Here is an 18,778-nt window from a genome sequence, read left to right on the forward strand (position 1 = left end):
GCTGAAAATCAAAGGAAATTAAGGATGATAGGTTCCTGGGCACATTTTAGCAACATCACACTAGTTTTTCAAATGACTTTCATCATTTCACTGTCTCAGCTGCAAATTCTCCTCTCCTCTCAATACTCTTTTAATAGTCCTCTTCTAATATTTCTACTCACGTAACTCTCATTAACTTCCAAAGAAACTCTGTAATAGCAAAGTCTCAGCTATATTTCCATATTTGGAATAATAGATCACTTTGAGCCTAAGGGCTAAGATATACACTTTCTTTAATAAAAAAACAAATCACTTGATAGGACCAGGTAAAAGTATTCCACCACGTAGTAAAAGTAGAAAAATAAAATCAGATGAGCAGCCCATAAGGAAACTGAAGCAGTCTGTGAGGAAGTTCTTTGTAGTTTTAAGGGTCCTCCTCAAGAAACTTAAAACTTTTTGTACCGTTTTTGCCTCAGAGAGCCCACAGCTGAATCTTAGCTCAATCCAGCTGGGGTCAAAACGAACTTGAATTTCCCCAGGTCTGATCCACAGTATTGTGATTCACAACACCCCCAGTTAGTATTGTACACGTGTCAACTGTAATTCAAGCCAACCCAAATCCCTTATTGGCCTGGACCACAACAATTAGAAGCAGGGATTTAAAGGGATAGTTGACCTTGGACTTCTCAGAAAAAAAATTATGAGTTAGATTTGAGTCATAGCTTTTGTTGACGTTCTGTTTTTGTTGTTGTCAGCATAGCAACAATAACATGACATCAGATCATTACTTTGGATTTTGCTATCCATTACTTTGATTAATTCATGGTAATCAACTCTTGAACATTCAGACATTAATTATGTGGTAAGAGAAGCCAAGTTGGGTCATGAGGCAGAGCATCAGACCCTCCATTAGCAGAAGTTGCATGTTGTCACCAAAGTGTGAATAAGGAAAGAGGGAGAAGGTGAATAAAGAAATTAAATTCAATAATATTTATTAGTGGGATACTATGTATCCAGTACCATGATAGGCACGAAAACTACAAAGAAAAGCATAATAAGGAAGGTTACAGAATATTCAATTTCGGGAAAGAACAAAGGTGTAGATAAGTATAAAGGTACACTCCATTTAGACCTCTGAAAAATTGACGGACAGAAAGGTCAAAAACAGAGGCATTCAACCATAAAGAGCAAAGTCTTTTACATATAAAAGAACCATTCCACGCCCTGGAAAAGGTTTGAGGCTTAAACAGCTCAATTGTAGATGAAAAGGCCAACAAAGACAGTGAACTTTCTCCAAGGCACATACTACCTTCAGATCTTTGTCCTCATTTACTCACCTGGGTAATGCCTCAACAGGAATCTGAGAAATGTAACTGGCTAACTCTGAACTAAAAAACCAACAACTCAGGGCCAAGACCGGAAGAGTCAAAAAGGGGAGGCTTCTAACCTTGTGCAAGTTTGGGACTAAGGGCCACTGCCCTTGCCGAAAGAGCCCAGTAGAATGTCAGCTAAAAAGAACACAGTAACACCTAGCTCAGCTGGAAGCTGGAGGTGAGGGGAAGTACAGCTATCCATCAAAGAGCAAGCCTAAGGATTCTAGTGCATTTACTCATCCAGCAAAGATGCTACACCCTTGTCAAGAGCCCAGTGTCTAAGCAACCTGTTTGACCCAGTCCAGCAACAGCTAATGCCCAGTGGCTGAGTGACCTACCTAGCTCACTCTAGAAGTGGTTCAACTAATCCAGCCAGAGGCAAGTCCAGCTAAGCCTTACAGTTAGCAGAGATATCATGACCTAGAAGGAGCCAGATCAGCCTAGCAACAGAGTGACCCTTTCATCACTGATATCCTGCCCTTCAGTGAATTGAAAAACTCTCCAGAAAAAAGGAACGGACACTAAAACCTTACTGATCCAGAGTTTTGAGTTAAACTGATTTAAATGTGTTTCCAATATTAATGCCTCCCTACCATTGTATTTTAAATCTGTTTTCGTGCTTCACTAACCTTAGATTCTATTTTAGTTAATTGATCAATAAACATTTATATTATATCCTTGTAGGAAAATAAGTCCCAGGTTTTGAGGAGCAATGCTTTGTAACTAATTTTAGCATATGCCTTTTCTAAATGAAAGTTGATAGTATTCTGGCTGAGTATTAAAAGAAATGAACGGGTAGGGGGCATGAGCAGCATTGTGAGGAATAGTCATCCACAAGCTTACCTCTAGAACCCAAGGTAACAGTTTTCCTTGTGGGGACTCATCTTGACAGTACTATTGTGAGTAGGGGGAGTGAGCCCAAAGGGGGTACTGCAGAAGCAAATATACGATAAGTACAAAATAAATGTAAATAAATTTTGGGGTGCTTCAGGTATTGGGAGTGGTCAGGAAGTGTATCATCTAAGTGGCAACACCTAGACTGAGCCTTGAAGGAAGGTTTCTAAGGAGCAGAGGTAAGGAGGGTCCTTCCAGGTGGAGGAGATAGCCTGTGGAAAGGTAGATGTGTGTGAAAAACTCCAACCAGGCCAGTTTGACTGGAAGTCACAAAGGTGGGGAGGGGGTATAACAGTTTTAGAAAGTCAAGTTGGCAGTGTTTCATGGAAAATTTTAAATACCGAACAGAGGAGTTGGTATTTTATTTTAGAAGTATTAGAAAGCCACTAGAACTTTTCAAATAGAGAAGGAGTGGCACGGTCAGATCTGTTTTTATAGTGTCACTTTGGCATCTCTATTTAAGATGTCTAGTTACTTGTGGCTATCAGGTTAAAGGAAAGAATCTGCTTCTTTCAGGAAGGAATTTGAAGAATAATAATAATGATTAAATATTACATAAAGGAACAATATGTAATACATTCTATATCATATCATATCGCAATATATTATATAGGACTATATTGCATTACATTTCATATTACAAATATACATTGTCTCTTTCATCTCTAAGAATCTATGATGTGGTTGGTTAGGATATTATTCCAGAGAACTTCTCACAAAAACACACTGGGAAAACATCTCTCTCCTCTTCTCTTGGATTCACATAGTGAGATGGGTTTATCTTTTGTCTCTTTTTCCTCTCCATTCCGTATCCTCTTTTACCCTCTTCCCTCCACTTGAAGTGTACCCAAGGAGTGAAGGTTATGCTGCTATCTCAGAGAGTGGGAGGGAACAAGGACTTTAAGCAGAGAAAACAGGAAGTCAGGAAAAGCATGAATAAGAATTATTCTGGTGCTATTAGAAAGCTTCAAAGTAGTTTAATTCTCAGCCAGTTTTTTGAGGTGGGTGGGTGAGGTGGGGATGGGATTTAAGTGAAAGGATGAAACAGAAAATGGTCAGTTTCACTTTCCCTAAATGGAAATGCCAAACCTTGGTTTTTGAGAACTTACTAGTTGTAATTCCAGGGCTGACAGTAGTTTTTCACATTAATAATGACTTCTGTGGTGGAGGGAAAAAGTCATAGGGGTAGTGATTACCATGTTGTTGAGAACAAAAAGAACCCAGAAATGTGTAATCCAGCCACGGACTCCTTTGGCAGTCTAATGAAGTCTCTCCATCAGATTATGGGTTCCCTCATAGTAAGAACTATCTTTTGCCTTTTTATGTATCTCTATACTACAGAGAGCATTTCTAGGACTATGTCAAATAGTAGTGTTAATGGACATCCTTGCTTTACTCCTGGATCTTATTGGACAAATCTCCTTTTCCTTGTTACATATAATGATTCTTCTTAATGTTAAGCACTATTTTCAATACTATGTTCACGCCTATACTTTCTTGTGTTTTTAAGACAAACAGATGTTGGGTTTTATCAAAGGACTTTTCAATCTCTATATTACCATGTGATTTTGCTATTTACAAATTAACATGGTTTGTTATATCTATTATTATATTTATTTATATTTATATATATTATTTGTTATTAAATATATATTTATTATATTTATCACCTAAATAATCCAGTAGGTGAGCATAAAATATTCCAATATACTTTAGTAGCCTACTTGCTAATATTTTGTTTATGTTTTTCATTAATATTCATTAAGGGCATTGGTCTACAATTTCCCTTCTCTTCTTTGTATTGCCTAGACTTAGGTATCAAGAACATAGTTGTATTTTAGACTTTGGAAGAATGCCTTCTTTTCCTGTTGATGCAAATAGTTTATATAATGTTGGAATTATTCCTTGAATGTTTGATAGAATGAACGGCTGAATCTATTTGATCCTGAAGTTATTTTCCTTTAGGAATTCATTCATGACTTGTTTAATTTCTTTTTCTGACATTAAGCTATTGAAGCAATTAGATTTTTTTCTTTTTTAGATTTTTAATCTGAATAATATTTGTGTCTGTTGTGTGTGCATATTCTTTATTTCCTCTAACTCATCAATTTTGTTAGCAAATAATTGGCAAGGTAATTTATAGCAATTTTCTTTATTTCCTTTTCAACTGCAAATTCTCTTTTTTCATTTTTATAAGAACAATTTGGTTTTTCCTCTCTTTTTGAAATCATACTTTCTAACTGTCCACTTTGTGGAAACAACTCCTAGATTTATTGATTCAATTTCAATTTTTTATTAATCTTTTCTTTAATTTTCACTATTTCAATTTTACTAGATGTGTCATGTACACCTGATAAATATGCAAACTCATCTCCGTTCCCATTCAATAATCATCTCTAATTTTTCTAATATGATATTCAGGTCCTTCATTTCTCAGTTTTATTTTTGGATACGTTGAGGTCCTCTATTACTGTATTTTCACTATCTTTTTCTCTCTCCATTTCAACTAACTTATCCTGTAAAATCCCATGGTATTCAATGTGTATTACATATGTGTTATATGTATATATATATAAAACTAGGTTATATATATGTATAAATGCATATGCATATATACTATATGCATGTATGCACCCACCTACACACACATATGGGGAGAGAGGAGAGAGAAAGAGAGAAACTACTTATTGATCTATTTGTGGTGTGTTCTTAAACCATGATATAATTTCCTTGCTTATCTCTTATCATGCCTATATTTAGTGCAATCTTACCTGAAGTAATGTTTGCTATCTCAGATGTTTTTTGAAGTTCAGATGAGGCACAATAGATTTTGCTCCAGTTTCCATTTTAGCATTATGTTAACCTTTTTGTTTCGAATATGTTTTTCCTAAACACCATATTGTTGGGTTCTGCCTGACCCTCATGATCTATAAATGAAATGGCTTAGTTCCATATTACCCCCCTACCCCGACTCTGGTTTAGCTCTTCTCTTTTATTTCTCTCACCCCTGATCCCAGGTTGTTACTCTTTTCTCCTTCCTTTTATCCCTCCTTGATTCTCCTTTCTACAACAGTTGAATTTGTCTTGATTATGATTATTCCCTTACCTAAGCTGACTTCATTCTTAAACCCTTCTCTCTCCCTCCCTTGTCCCTGTTCCTTTCTATTTCCCTTTTGAGGCTCTATACTAAGATTGTTATATTTTGATTTTCCTTTTTCAATACAAATGAAAGTGAGATTCATGAGATGTACTAGTTAAACACTCTCATCTAATGCACCTCTATTATGGGAGAGTGATTTTTGTCCCCTCCCTCTTATTTTTTTCCTCGGTATAGTCTTCTATCTCTCTATTATTTTATCTTCTCCTGTGACCATCAGAAACGATCAAAACAGCCCACATGCCCTCTGCCACATTTACCTTTCTCTCTATCCCTTAAGGACTTTCGAGTTGTAAGAAGACATGTATTTCGTATACTTCTATTAATATACAAACAATTCCTGTCCATATATTCCCTTCCAATTAAACAAATGTCTGGATTTTCTATATTTATCTTGGATCTTGCATTTCCATTTCAAAATGTTTACTCAGTTCTGACGTTTTCATCAGGAATGCTAGGAATCCTATATTTCATTAAATATTAATTTTCCACTATAGAATTATACTCAGTTTTGCCATAAGGGTTATTCTTAACTGTAACCCTTTATCTTTTAACTTTTGAAATATTGATTTCCAAGCTGTCTTCTCCTTTGTAGTGGCAACTACTTCAAAAATATAGCAAGAGAAGTTACACAAACATTTTTTCCCCAAACTTCTTGTGGGATGATCCCTGCTTATTTCACCTTAATCTCTTGGAAGGGAAAGGAAACGGACTCACAGTTTTCCTAAGTTGCTACAGGGCATTAGTCTCTATGTGTTCAAGTCCAAAGTTGATAGTTCAGGCTTCTGCTACCACTCAGGGTGAAGTTGCTGTCATGGCTGCACCATCTGTCCTGGATTCCTGGCCTCCTGGATTCCCATGGTTCATGCTTCAGGGTCAGATAAAAGCCTTCTTACCCTTCACCTATAATAGACAAACACAAACAAAATGGCCAAAGCCTCAGGTCCTTTTCTTAGGGTCACATTGAGGAGGCTAGAGTGGATACATGCCTCAGGATCTCCCTCTTTATCTCCCATTGTGAGTAAAAAAATCCTTCACTCTCAGGCATGAAAATAGCAAAAAGACCTTGTTGCACTCAGTCAGGCTACATATACATACACACACACATATATATGTAGGTATGTATACTATACATATATTGTGTATGTATGTGTGTATACTATACATGTATTATGTATGTATACTATACATATGTGTGTATATGTATATGTGTGTGTGTGTGTGTGTGTGTGTGTATAGTTCCAACTATGCAGATAATGGGGGATAAAAAGGCTGCTCCCAACCATCAGGTCGTACAATTCTGAGTACTCAGAATTGTTATAAAAAAAAGGCATTCTGGTAGACTCTTACATCACAAAAGAAAAGACTGAATCCTTATATGATTTCCTAAAGGAACATGAAGGTAAAGAGTCTACTCCTATGGACTTTACTTTCATTTTCCAGATTGAAGTTGCCACACCCTCAACCCCAGAAACATGGAAGGGATAACTGTGATTGTTCATGGGTAGGCAGGGCCAATATGTTAAAAATGACAATTTTACCTCAACTAATTTATATATTCATTGCCATCCCCAAAAGATTACCAAAACATTATTTTGCTGTATTAGAAAAAAATAATAACAAAATTCATTTGGAAAAACAAAAGTCCAGAATATCAAAGGAACTAATAAAAAATGTAAAGGAAAGAGGTTTCACCGTGTCAGATCTTAAACTATTATAAGGCAGTAATTATCAAAACTATCTGGTACTGGCTAATAGATAGAAAGGTAAACCAATAGAACAGAGTAGACATACAATTTACAGAAGCAAATAAATATAATAATTTTGTATTTGACAAGTATAAAAATATTTTGAGATAGGATATCTTTATTTGATAAAAAATTGTTGGGAAAACTGGAAAGCAGTACAGTAGAAACTGGGCGTAGACCAATATCTTACACTATCTATCAAGATAAGGTCAAAATGGATGCATGACCTGAATATAAAGAGGGCTATTACAAGAAAATTAGAATGACATGGAACATACTACTTATCAGGCTTATGGATGGGTGAACAATTTATGAATAAAGAGAGAGAATGAGGTGTAAAATGGATAATTTTGGTCGCATTAAATTAAAAAGTTTTGTACCAATAAAATAAGTATAACAAAGATCAGAAGGAAAGCAGAAAATTGGGGAAAAATTATAGACAGTTTCTCAGATAAAGGTTCACATCTTAAATATATAATGAACTTTGTCAAATCTATAAGAATATTAATCATTCTCCAATTGATAAATGGTCAATGGATTTGAATAGTCACTTTTCCAATGAAGAAATCAAAATAATTTATATTCATATAAAATGCTATAAATCATTGTTTATTAGAGAAATGCAAATTAAAACAACCTTGAGATGTCATTTTGCACCTATCAGATTAGTTAAAATATTTTATTGGGAAAGTCACAAATATTGAAGACGATGTGGAAAAATTGGGACACTAATTCATTGTTGGTGAAATTGTGAACTGATCTAGCTATTTTGGAGAGCAATCTGTGTCTAAAAAGTTACTAAACTGCCTATACCCTTTGACCCACCAATGCCACTACTAGTTCTATTTCCAGTTGATTAAGGAAAAAAGAAAAGAAAAATACATGTTTTAAAATATTTGCAGCAGTGTGGTGGCAAAGAATTGGAAATTACAGGGATTCCCATCAATTGGGGAATGGCTTAACAAGTTGTGGTATATGATTGTGATGGAATACTATTATGATATAAGAAATGATGAATTCAATGATCTTAGAAAAAACATGGGAAGAGTTGCACAAAAAAATGGAGAGTAAAATAAGCAGGACCAAAATGTACGTAGTAATAGCAATATTGTTTTGAGAATAACTTTGAGCAAATAAGTCATTTTGACTATTATAAATGCCCATATTAACTATAAAGGACATATGAAGAAACATGCTGTCTGCATCCAGACAAAGAAATAATAGATGTATAGAACAACTTTATATATACATCCACATTTGTGTCTAATGGTAGCCATCTCTAGGACAAGGAGTGAGGGAGAGATGGAAAAAGTGGGGAAAAAGGAAAAAAAGAAACTTACATGATTATTTTATATTTAAAAGGATAGTAAGTTGAGCATGATGAATTTGCTGTTTCAAGCACAATTCTCTCTTTTTGTTGTGCTGTGTTGTGGAAGCGCTTGTTTTGTTCCATGGATTAAGAAAAAATAAATTAAAAAAATTGATATTCACTGTTTTCCTTGTTTTGACCTCCACAGCCTCAGTAGCTAGTTTGGGAGGGGGGTGGAGTAAAGTAGATTGGAACTCCTGTACTCTTGAATGCAATAGGAGGCTCTGCCTGGTCATGAGTATGGTGACCAAGACTAGACCACTCCTTTCATCTACTTCATTGACACTGGTGGCCTCTTCCTAGGTCTTTCCTCTTGTCACATGGCTCCTGAAACACCCCTATGTTAGCCTTTCCCTGGTATCTTTCCCCACTATGGTAGATCTCAGGGGGTTCTGAGGCTGCTCCCATCCCTGAACTTTGCTTAGACCCTCTTTCTTGCCAGACACTATCTTCATTAGGCTTTATTCCATGTCTCCATGGGCTGCTGCAACAACTCCCACACTGGGCTTCAGTCATTGGGTTTCAGGGTGTTCCATACTGAGCTCTTGCCTTGGGGCTTTAGGGTGGATTCAGGCAGTTTTTTACCTAGGGTCCTTCTCTTGGCCCTGGCCATCCTTTCTCATCTTGTGGCTACAAAGTTCTGGTCCATGCTGTTCTTCTTTAGTGTTTTTGGAGCTATTTGGCCCCATACTCTTCCCCTCGCTCATACTCTTGACCTATTATTGTCTATCTACTTCAGGGTTCCTGCAAGATTTTGGACATCCTTCAATATGCTCTTGGACTGGGTAGAGAAGTCTACATGGGATTCTCCTTATTTTAAACCAGTTAATGGTGTGTTTGTGTGCTTTGTTAGGGTATTTGTGGAATATCTGGGGTTCTCTAGATCATAGCACCATCTCCTCAGAAGCTCCAAGGAAATCATTTTTGGACAAGTTATTCCTCTCTTAATGTAGCACACAATTTCACTGGACTTTTTGACTGCTGGATCACACTACTAATTATGTTGAGCTTGCAGTCTATTAACCCCCCACTAAAGCTCCATTGTGAGATAAACTGACACCTAACTATGTCTTTCTTAAATTGTAATTGTGAAATTGATTTTTTAGACCCAAGTTAAAAACTTTACATTTGTCCCAGTTGAATTTTACCTTATTAGATCCACCTTTATGCCCTAGTCCACCATGATATTTTGGTTCCTGACTCAGTCTAACATGCAATTCTATCCATCACAATCAACCAATAATCAATCAAGCATTTCATCTTGATATCTGATTACTTGCTACTTCTGCTGTAGCTGGGCAAAGTTTTGGGGTACCTAAGCTTTACTTAACAATAGAAAACAATGGTCACTGGGACTATGAAAATCCTCAAGGAGAAGGACTTAATATCTCAGAGTTATTGTCTTTCCTCTCTTCCTATAAGGGGAAAGAATTAAAGGAGAAAGAAGCTGATTTTGCCTTTATGATCAATTGTGCAAATACTAGATTCTTATTCTCCAAAGTAATTTTTCTTTTAATTGCTCATTGTCCTTTTGCTACTATAGTTTTACTCCCCCTTCCTTTTTCATAAAAGAAAACCTAGCATCTACTAAAATTTTGTGTAATTGATACTAATATAGATAAAGATTTGGGGAAAAGTTCGGATTTCCATAGGAGAAACATTATTCCTTCAGTAAGGCTGAGGCATAGAGGACAGGATGAGAAGAAAATGAATCCATTTGGAAGTCACAAACACAACAGAAGCTCCTTAGACAGGCTAAATTTTCTTTAAACAGTAGAACTGACAAGCAGAGAGATTAAAAACATTCATTGAAATCAATCGCTAGGTCCAGTAGAGATGAGCTCTTGAGAAAAGGGGAGGCAAGGCTGGAAAGCGAATATCTGCGGTGAATGAGACACTCTTAGTGGTAGTACTTAAGGTAATGGATCACCCCGAGTGCTACAAAGGATATGATACCACAGAAATGGGAACCATATAAACCTGGCAACATAGGTAAGAACACCCCTCTTTCTAATTCCTTATTCTTTACACTTGAAAAGTACTTTTCACCTTCTATTCTCTGTTTTTAAAGTGATATGCCCTTTTACAATTTGGACATATATCCAAGATTGATTTTTTTAAAAAATAATTTAAAATTCTTTTTTCTTCTCATATCACCTAAACTCTCCCCTATATCTTTCCCCTCTCTTCCCTCCTTATAACATAATTTTTGAAAATAAAAGGAAACAGAAGTAGAAGAGAAAAAATTCAGCAAAATTGACAAATACATTTTAAAAAAGATCTGATTGTATAGGCAATATTACACACCTCTGTATCTCCGATCTCTGAAAAGGAATGGGGATAGTGCTTTCTCATATCACTTCTCTGGGACCAGATTTGCTCTTTGTAATTTTGTAACATTCATTTTCAGTGATTTTGTAGTTCTTTTCATTAACCTCGGTTGTTGTTATCATTCATTCCTGCTTACTTTATTTTGTTTCAGTTCATGTAAATCTTTCTTTTGTATTTATTGTATTCATTTTTTTAACAAGTATGTTTTATTACATTCATGTATCACAACTGATTTAGTCATTTGCCAATGATGGACAGCTGTTTTGTTTCCAATCTTTGCTACCACAAAGAAGTTCTACTAAAAAATATTTTGGTGTATTTGAAGCCTTTATTTAGCAGTGAAGTCTCTAGGTCAAAGGGTAAGGCCATTTTAGTCAATTTATATGCATATTTGCAAATTGTTTCTTCAGAATGGCTGTACTACTTCATAGCTTCATTGACAATGCATTAGTGTGCATTTCCAGAACCCATAGTGACTTTTTTTTTGTATTTGTCAATTTACTGGACGTGAAGTGAAATGTCAAGATTTATTTGCAGTTCTCTTATTTTTGGTGATTTGGAACATTCTTTCATATGACTGTTAGCAATTTGAAATTCTTCTTCTGAGAACTTTGTCCATGTTTTTTGACCACGTAACAAGGCAATGGGCATGATTGATTTCAAATAAAGTACTATCTGAGACTATTTAAACTGAAGAAAGAGCAGGAAAGAGCAAACAGATCAAAGTAGGAAAAACTTTGGTTAGAAATTCCTTCCATGTCTCTGCTGGTAAGAAGCTAAGGGAATATTAGCATGGTCTGGGATAGACTGACCCAGGGGTAGAGTGCAAATAAGCTCAGAATTGTAAACCAAGTGGGAAAGTGACTGAAAGTGAAGATACTCTTCAATTGGCATTCAGTGTATCAGTCATCCATTCAACAAATATTTGTTAAATTACTTGCCATAGGAAAAGATGGGAGGAAGGGGGAGAATGTAGAACATAGTGAAACAGGATAAGAAAACTGAGAGCTGGAGAATTAATATTTATTTTTTTTGAAAGAGTCATTGCAATTATTTGCTTGAGAAATATTGATCTGTCTGTGCCATCTGTGATTAGATGCTCCACTTTTCCAGTGAATGGAGAAGGAGAAAGAAGTGTCACTGTGTTTAAAGAAATGAACTTGTGTCCCCAAGCTTCAGAAAAGCTTGGATGATTTGCTCTGTAATTTTATGTATCTTGTTCATCATATTTATTTTCTGATTGCCAATACTTCTCTGAATTTAGGTAAGAACTTTCTTCCTAGGAACACAGAAAGCCACAGAGATAAATTCTTGACTCCTTTTCTTGAGGCGGTCTTTGTATCTTGATGTAAAATATGAAGACATTGATAAGATTTTCTTTCCTGTTCCTACCCATGCTGCTCCATGTCCAGTGTTTGGTGTTTTTGTCCTGGCTTTCCCTCAAGCCAGCAATGCTCTTCCTCCTCACCTCCAACTCCTGGAATCCCTGCACCATTTCAATACAGCTATGCCATTTTCCTAGTTTTCTACTTCCTGAAGTAAACTGATGTTAGATTTGTATAGACCTCTTGCATATAGATATATACATATACACATGTATACATGCATACATATACACACATGATCAAAATAAAAAAACTGAGCACTTAGGTGGCACAATGGATAGAGTACAAGGTTGGGAATCATCTTTCTGGGTTCAAATTGGGTCTCAGACACTTATTAGAGGTGTGACCCTGGGCAAGTCACTTAACCCTGTTTACCTCAGTTCCTCATCTGTAAAACTGAACTGGAGAAGGAAATAGCAAGTTTCTCCAGTATCTTTGACAAGAAAATCTCCAATGGGGTCCCAAGGATGGATAAATGACCCAGTAACAACAATACCACCTACCAGCAGGGTCTCCTTCAAACCAAATATTCTATCTTGACTCTGCTCCTGACACAGCTCCTTTTTCCACTGCTGCATTCTTCCCAGAAGTTCCATTTTAAGGAAGGGCTGAAGATCCACCATCTTCCAACCTTCTGAGTTAGCCACCATGTCTGCCTTCTGGGTATCACTTGCCTCATCCCTCTGTTTTCCAGTTTCCCCTTTATGTGTTGTTTCACCCCCATCTCCCCCCATTATAATGTTAACTCCCTGAAGGGAGGACTATGTTTTTTCGCTTATGTTCATTACCCAAAGATTTATTCTAGTACCTGGCATATACTAAGCTCTTAAATGCTTGTTTACTGACTAATTTACAGATTTGAATTGTGAGAAACAGGGAAGTTCTGTTTCCACAGAGTTGTGACCTAGCACTGTCAGGTAGAGAAACTTGTGCATAGGCTTGAAGGGCTGTTTGAAGGAAAGCCTGTCAGAAAGGAGAACATGACGTCTTGTGGCTAGGGGATGGTAGGGCTCAGAGTTCAAAATTCGGAACAGGATAAGAAACTGAAATTAGTCTGAATAAGTTTCAGTCTTCTGTAGCCTTACTTGGAAGCTACCTCTTAATTCAAGGGAATGAACATAGACGGCACTCCCTCTTCCTGAAAATGGGGGAGTCAGCATTGGCCAAAGTGTTCAATTTCTCTGAACTTTACGTTAATAAAGTTTCATTGATACCTTTTTGTGTGCCAAGCCCATCTCTAATAGAACTATACTAAATGCTTTTCATCTTTCCTTATTTGGGATCTTATGATTTCATTGGTATATAAATGGATGTATGATCTTAGATATAGGTTATTTTAAAACCAAAGACAGCACTATTAATCATTGTTTATTTTTCTGGGAATGGCAGATTGACCTAATCTGAGCAGGAAGGAGCCAGTTTGGGACCTGGCCTGAAATAATAACATTATATAAGCTATTCAAATTCCAAGTAGCTTGACTGACCCAAATTTTAAAATTCCAATTACCCCTTCTCATTTCACATCAGGGTATAGTAGGCTGTAATAAGTTCATTCAAATCCATAACTTGAATGCAGCCCAATGGACTTTCATTCCGAAAGAATGTTTACCTTTTACTTACTTTAGCAGACTATTAATTTCTTATTGATCAAGATGAAAAAAAAAAACAAAAAACCTCATTGCTGTAGACAATTTAGGTATTCCAGGATCAGTAGGCTACATGTCATGTCATTTATGGTCATATGACTTTGTTTCAAAGCAAATTGTATTGCAAATCCCAAATCTGATTTAGCAAAAAATGAGACCAACATAAGCAAAACTCTCCCTGTTGAGGCATGTTTTAGCTATGTATTAGAAAAGAAGGATTAGTTCTAGCCATCTGGACATTACTGGCAGCTTCCTAATCTAATACAACTCTAACTTTTTGGCAAGAATTCCACACAGTTTAGTGATGTCCCCACTCCTACTCTAGAAACTCCACTGGCTTCCTATCACTTCTAGGATAAAATGTAAAATCCTCTGTTTGGTATTTGATATCCTTTATGACTTGCCTCCTCCTCAACCTTTCCAAGCTTCTAACACTTTATGGCCTTTTTCTAACCAGACCCCCACACCAATACTCTGCAATTGAATGAAACTAACCTCTTTTCTGTTCCATGAAGAGGATGTTCCCTCTCCTGATTTGGGACATTTTCACCAACTGTGTCCATGTTTGGAATTCTTTTTCTCCTCATCTCTGTGTCCTGTCTTCCTTGACTTTCTTTAAGTCCCAGATAAAATTCCACCTTCTACAGGAAACCTTCACTGATCCACATTCCTCTTATGACCTTTCCTCTGTTAATTGTTCTCTATGTATCTTGTACATGCCTTTTTCACCTATTGTCTCCATCATTAGACTGTGAACTCTTTGAGCTTTAGCACTTAGCACAGTTCCTGGCACATACTAGGTACTTAATAAATGTTTGCTGATGGATTTTAGACAAATTGATTTTGTAGAATGTCAGACTTGATCATCTAGTAATAGTTAACATTTACATTTGAGAATTGCAAAGTGCCTTATGTGCATTTTTTTGAACCTCGCTATAACATGAGGCATGTACTTCAGTTATTATAGCATTCTTTTACAGATGAGCAAACTAAGATTCAGAAAGGAAAAATGATATGCTCATGATCAAGTCAAATTATACCAATGAGCATTCTTCATTTATTATTTGTCAGGCCCTGTTAGATGCTGAAGATACAAGAAAAGAAAGAAAATCCCAGGGAGTGTGCAGTTTACTCTCTAGAGTCTACAACCTGTAATAGTCCTAGGTGTAGGGGATTGGGGGGTAGGTCACTCCATGCCACTCTGTGCCCCTTTACACTCTAATATTTGACTCTCAAAATGAAAATTCTTCCTCCTACATCTTATTGTCAGAAGTCTCTTTCACAATACAAATTTTGGCCACCAAATGAATTCTGGGAGCTAGTTCCTTCAATGACTTCCTTAGTTTCACATCTCCATAGCAATCCTCATGAAGCAAATGCTAAATTTCTCCTCAGGGTCAGAATTTTTGCAATCCCTGACAACTGCAGCTGGGATACACTTGAAATTTGCTATCATACTTCACAAACATCAGAAGAAATGCCAACTTCAGGGAATGGAGCCAAGATGGTGGAATAGAAAGATGGACCTGTAGAAGCTCCCCCACATAGCCCATAAAGCACCTGCAAAAAATGACTCTAAACAAATTCTAGAGCAACAGAAGCCACAAAACAACAGAGTGAAAGAGATTTCCAGCTCCAGAGAGCCTGGAAGACTGACAGGAAAGGTCTATAGAGAGCAGAGCACAGCCCAGCATGGGCTGATGGTGCAGCAGGGACAGGACCTGTAACAGGCTTCAGGGAGTCACCAGTAGCAGCAGTTCCCAGATTGTTCAATCCACAAACACCACAGACAGCTTCAAAGGTCAGTGAGAAAGCTCCTTCACCCAGGAGAATGGAATGTGGTCTGGACCACCTGCAGCAGTCACTGCAGAGGCAGTGCCCATTTTTGGAGCCCTCTGCCTAAAGGCCCTGGGGGAATTGAGAAACTGATCTGAATCTTAGCCCTGAGCATGGCCCTGGGGTGAGGAGGAGGGCTGTTGTACTGGAGCTGGAGGCAGCTGAGGAGAGAGAATTCTATTCTCAGATTCTGGGCAGAAAAGTTTTTGGTTGCTCCCAGATCAGTGAGAAGACCAGGAGAGGAGTAAACTCCTCTCTGTTGATTGTGCCACCTTGGAGGAACTGAAAACTTGCAGGTCTGCAGAGTATACCTTCTTCTTGACAAAGGACTGAAAATTCAAGTAACTGGCTGGGAAAATGTCCATAAAAGGGAAAAAAAATAAGATTGTAGAAGGTTACTTTCTTGGTGAACAGGTATTTTCTTCCATCCTTCTGGATGAGGAAGAACAATGCATACTGTCAGAGGAAATCAAGGCTTCTGCATCCAAAACCTCCAAAATAAGTATTAAATGGTCTCATGCCATGGAAAAGCTCAAAAAGGATTTTGAAAATCAAATAAGAGAGATGGAAGAAAAATTGGGAAGAAAAATGAGAGCAATGCAAGAAAATTATGAAAAGTGAATGAACAGCTTGCTAAAGGAGACCCAAAAAATACTGAAGAAAACAACACCTTTAAAAATAGGTTAACTCAATTGGGAAAAGAGGTTCAAAAAGCCAACGAGGAGAAGAAGGCTTTAAAAAGCAGAATTAGCCAAATAGAAAAGGAGGTTCAAAAGCTCTGAAGAAAATAGTTCTTTTTTTAAATTTTTTTTCCTTTTTTTCTTTTTTCTTCTTTTTAAAATTTATTTATTTAACTTTTAACATTCATTTTCACAAAATTTTGGGTTCCAAATTTTCTCCCCATTTGTCCGCTCCCCCACCCCATAACACCAAGCATTCTGATTGCCCTTATCACCAATCTGCTCTCTCTTCTATCATCCCTTCCTTTCCTTGGCCCCATCTTCTCTTTTGTCCTGTAGGGCCAGATAGCTTTCTATACCCCATTACCTGTATTTCTTATTTCCTAGTAGCAAGAACAGTACTCGACAGTTGTTCCTAAAACTTTGAGTTCCAATTTCTCTTCATCCCTGCTTCCCCACCCATTCCGTTTGGGAAGGCAAGCAATTCAATACAGGCCATATCTGTGTAGTTTTTCAAATGACTTCCATAATAATCTTGTTGTGTAAGACTAACTATATTTCCCTCCATCCTATCCTGACCCCCATTTATTCTATTCTCTCTTTTGATCTTGTCCCTCCCCAAGAGTGTTGACTTCAAATTGCCCCCTCCTCCCGTTGCCTTTCCTTCCATCATTCCCCCCCCACCCTGCTTATCCCCTTGTCCCCCACTGTCCTGTATTGTAAGATAGGTTTTCATACCAAAATGAGTGTGCATTTTATTCCTTCCTTTAGTTGAATGTGATGAGAGTAAACTTCATGTTTTTCTCTCACCTCCCCTCTTTTTCCCTCCACTAAAAAGTTTTTTGCTTGGCTCTTTTATGAGAGATAATTTGCCCCATTCCATTTCTCCCTTTCTCCTCCCAATATATTTCTCTCTTACCACCTAATTTCATTTTTTAAAGATATGATCCCATCCTACTCAATTCACTCTGTGCTGTGCTGTGTGTGTGTGTGTGTGTGTGTGTGTGTGTGTAATCCCACCAACTACCCAGATACTGATAAGTTTCAAGAGTTACAAATATTGTCTTTCCATGTAGGAATGTAAATAGTTCAACTTTAGCAAGTCCCTTATGATCTCTCTTTGCTGTTTACCTTTTCATACTTCTCTTGATTCTTGGGTTTGAAAGTCAAATTTTCTTTTCAGTTCTGGTCTTTTCATCAAGAATGCTTGAAAGTCCTCAATTTCATTGAAAGATCATTTTTTCCCCTGAAGTATTATACTCAGTTTTGCTGGGTAGGTCCTAGTTCCTTTGACTTCTGGAATATCATATTCCATGCCCTTCGGTCCCTTAACGTAGAAGCTGCTAGATCTTGTGTTATCCTGATTGTATTTCCACAATACTTGAATTGTTTCTTTCTAGCTGCTTGCAATATTTTCTCCTTGACCAGGGAACTTTGGAATTTGGCCACAATTTTCCTAGGAGTTCCTCTTTTTGGATCTCTTTCAGGCGGTGATCAGTGGATTCCTTGAATACTTATTTTGCCTTCTGATTCTAGAATCTCAGGGCAGTTTTCCTTGATAATTTCATGAAATATGATGTCTAGGCCCTTTTTTTGATCATGGCTTTCAGGTAGTCCCATAATTTTTAAATTGTCTCTCCTGGATCTATTCTCCAGATCAGTTGTTTTTCCAATGAGATATTTCACATTATTTTCCATTTTTTCATTCTTTTGGTTTTGTTTTGTGATTTCTTGGTTTCTCATAAAGTCATTAGCCTCCATCTGTTCCATTCTAATTTTGAAAGAACTATTTTCTTCAGTGAGCTTGTGGACCTCCTTTTCCATTTGGCTAATTCTGCTTTTGAAAGCATTCTTCTCCTCGTTGGCTATTTGAACCTCTTTTGCCAATTGAGTTAGCCTATTTTTCAAGGTGTTATTTTCTTCAGCATTTTTTTGGGTCTCCTTTAGCAAGGAGTTGACCTGTTTGTTCATGCTTTTCTTGCATCTCTTTCATTTCTCTTCCCAGTTTTTCCTCCACCTCTCTAACTTGATTTTCAAAATCCTTTTTGACCTCTTCCATGGCCTGAGCCCATTGAATATTTATTTTGGATGTTTGGGATACAGAAGCCTTGACATTTATGTCTTTCCCTGATGGTAACCACTGTTCTTCCTCATCCAAAAGGATGGGAGGAGATAGCTGTTCACCAAGAAAGTAACCTTCTGTGGTCTTATTTCTCCCCCCCCCCCTTTTCTGGGCATTTTTCCCAGACAGTTACTTGACTTCTGAATTTCCTCTTCACACCCACCTTGCCTCCAGTTCTGCCCAGCTAGTGCTTGGGGTCTGAGATTCAAATGCTGCTTCCCAGCCTTAGGGCTTTGGCAGGGACAGGGCTGTTATTCA

This window comes from Notamacropus eugenii, chromosome 7 (assembly GCF_028372415.1).
Source record: "Notamacropus eugenii isolate mMacEug1 chromosome 7, mMacEug1.pri_v2, whole genome shotgun sequence".
In the NCBI taxonomy this organism is placed as follows: domain Eukaryota; kingdom Metazoa; phylum Chordata; class Mammalia; order Diprotodontia; family Macropodidae; genus Notamacropus; species Notamacropus eugenii.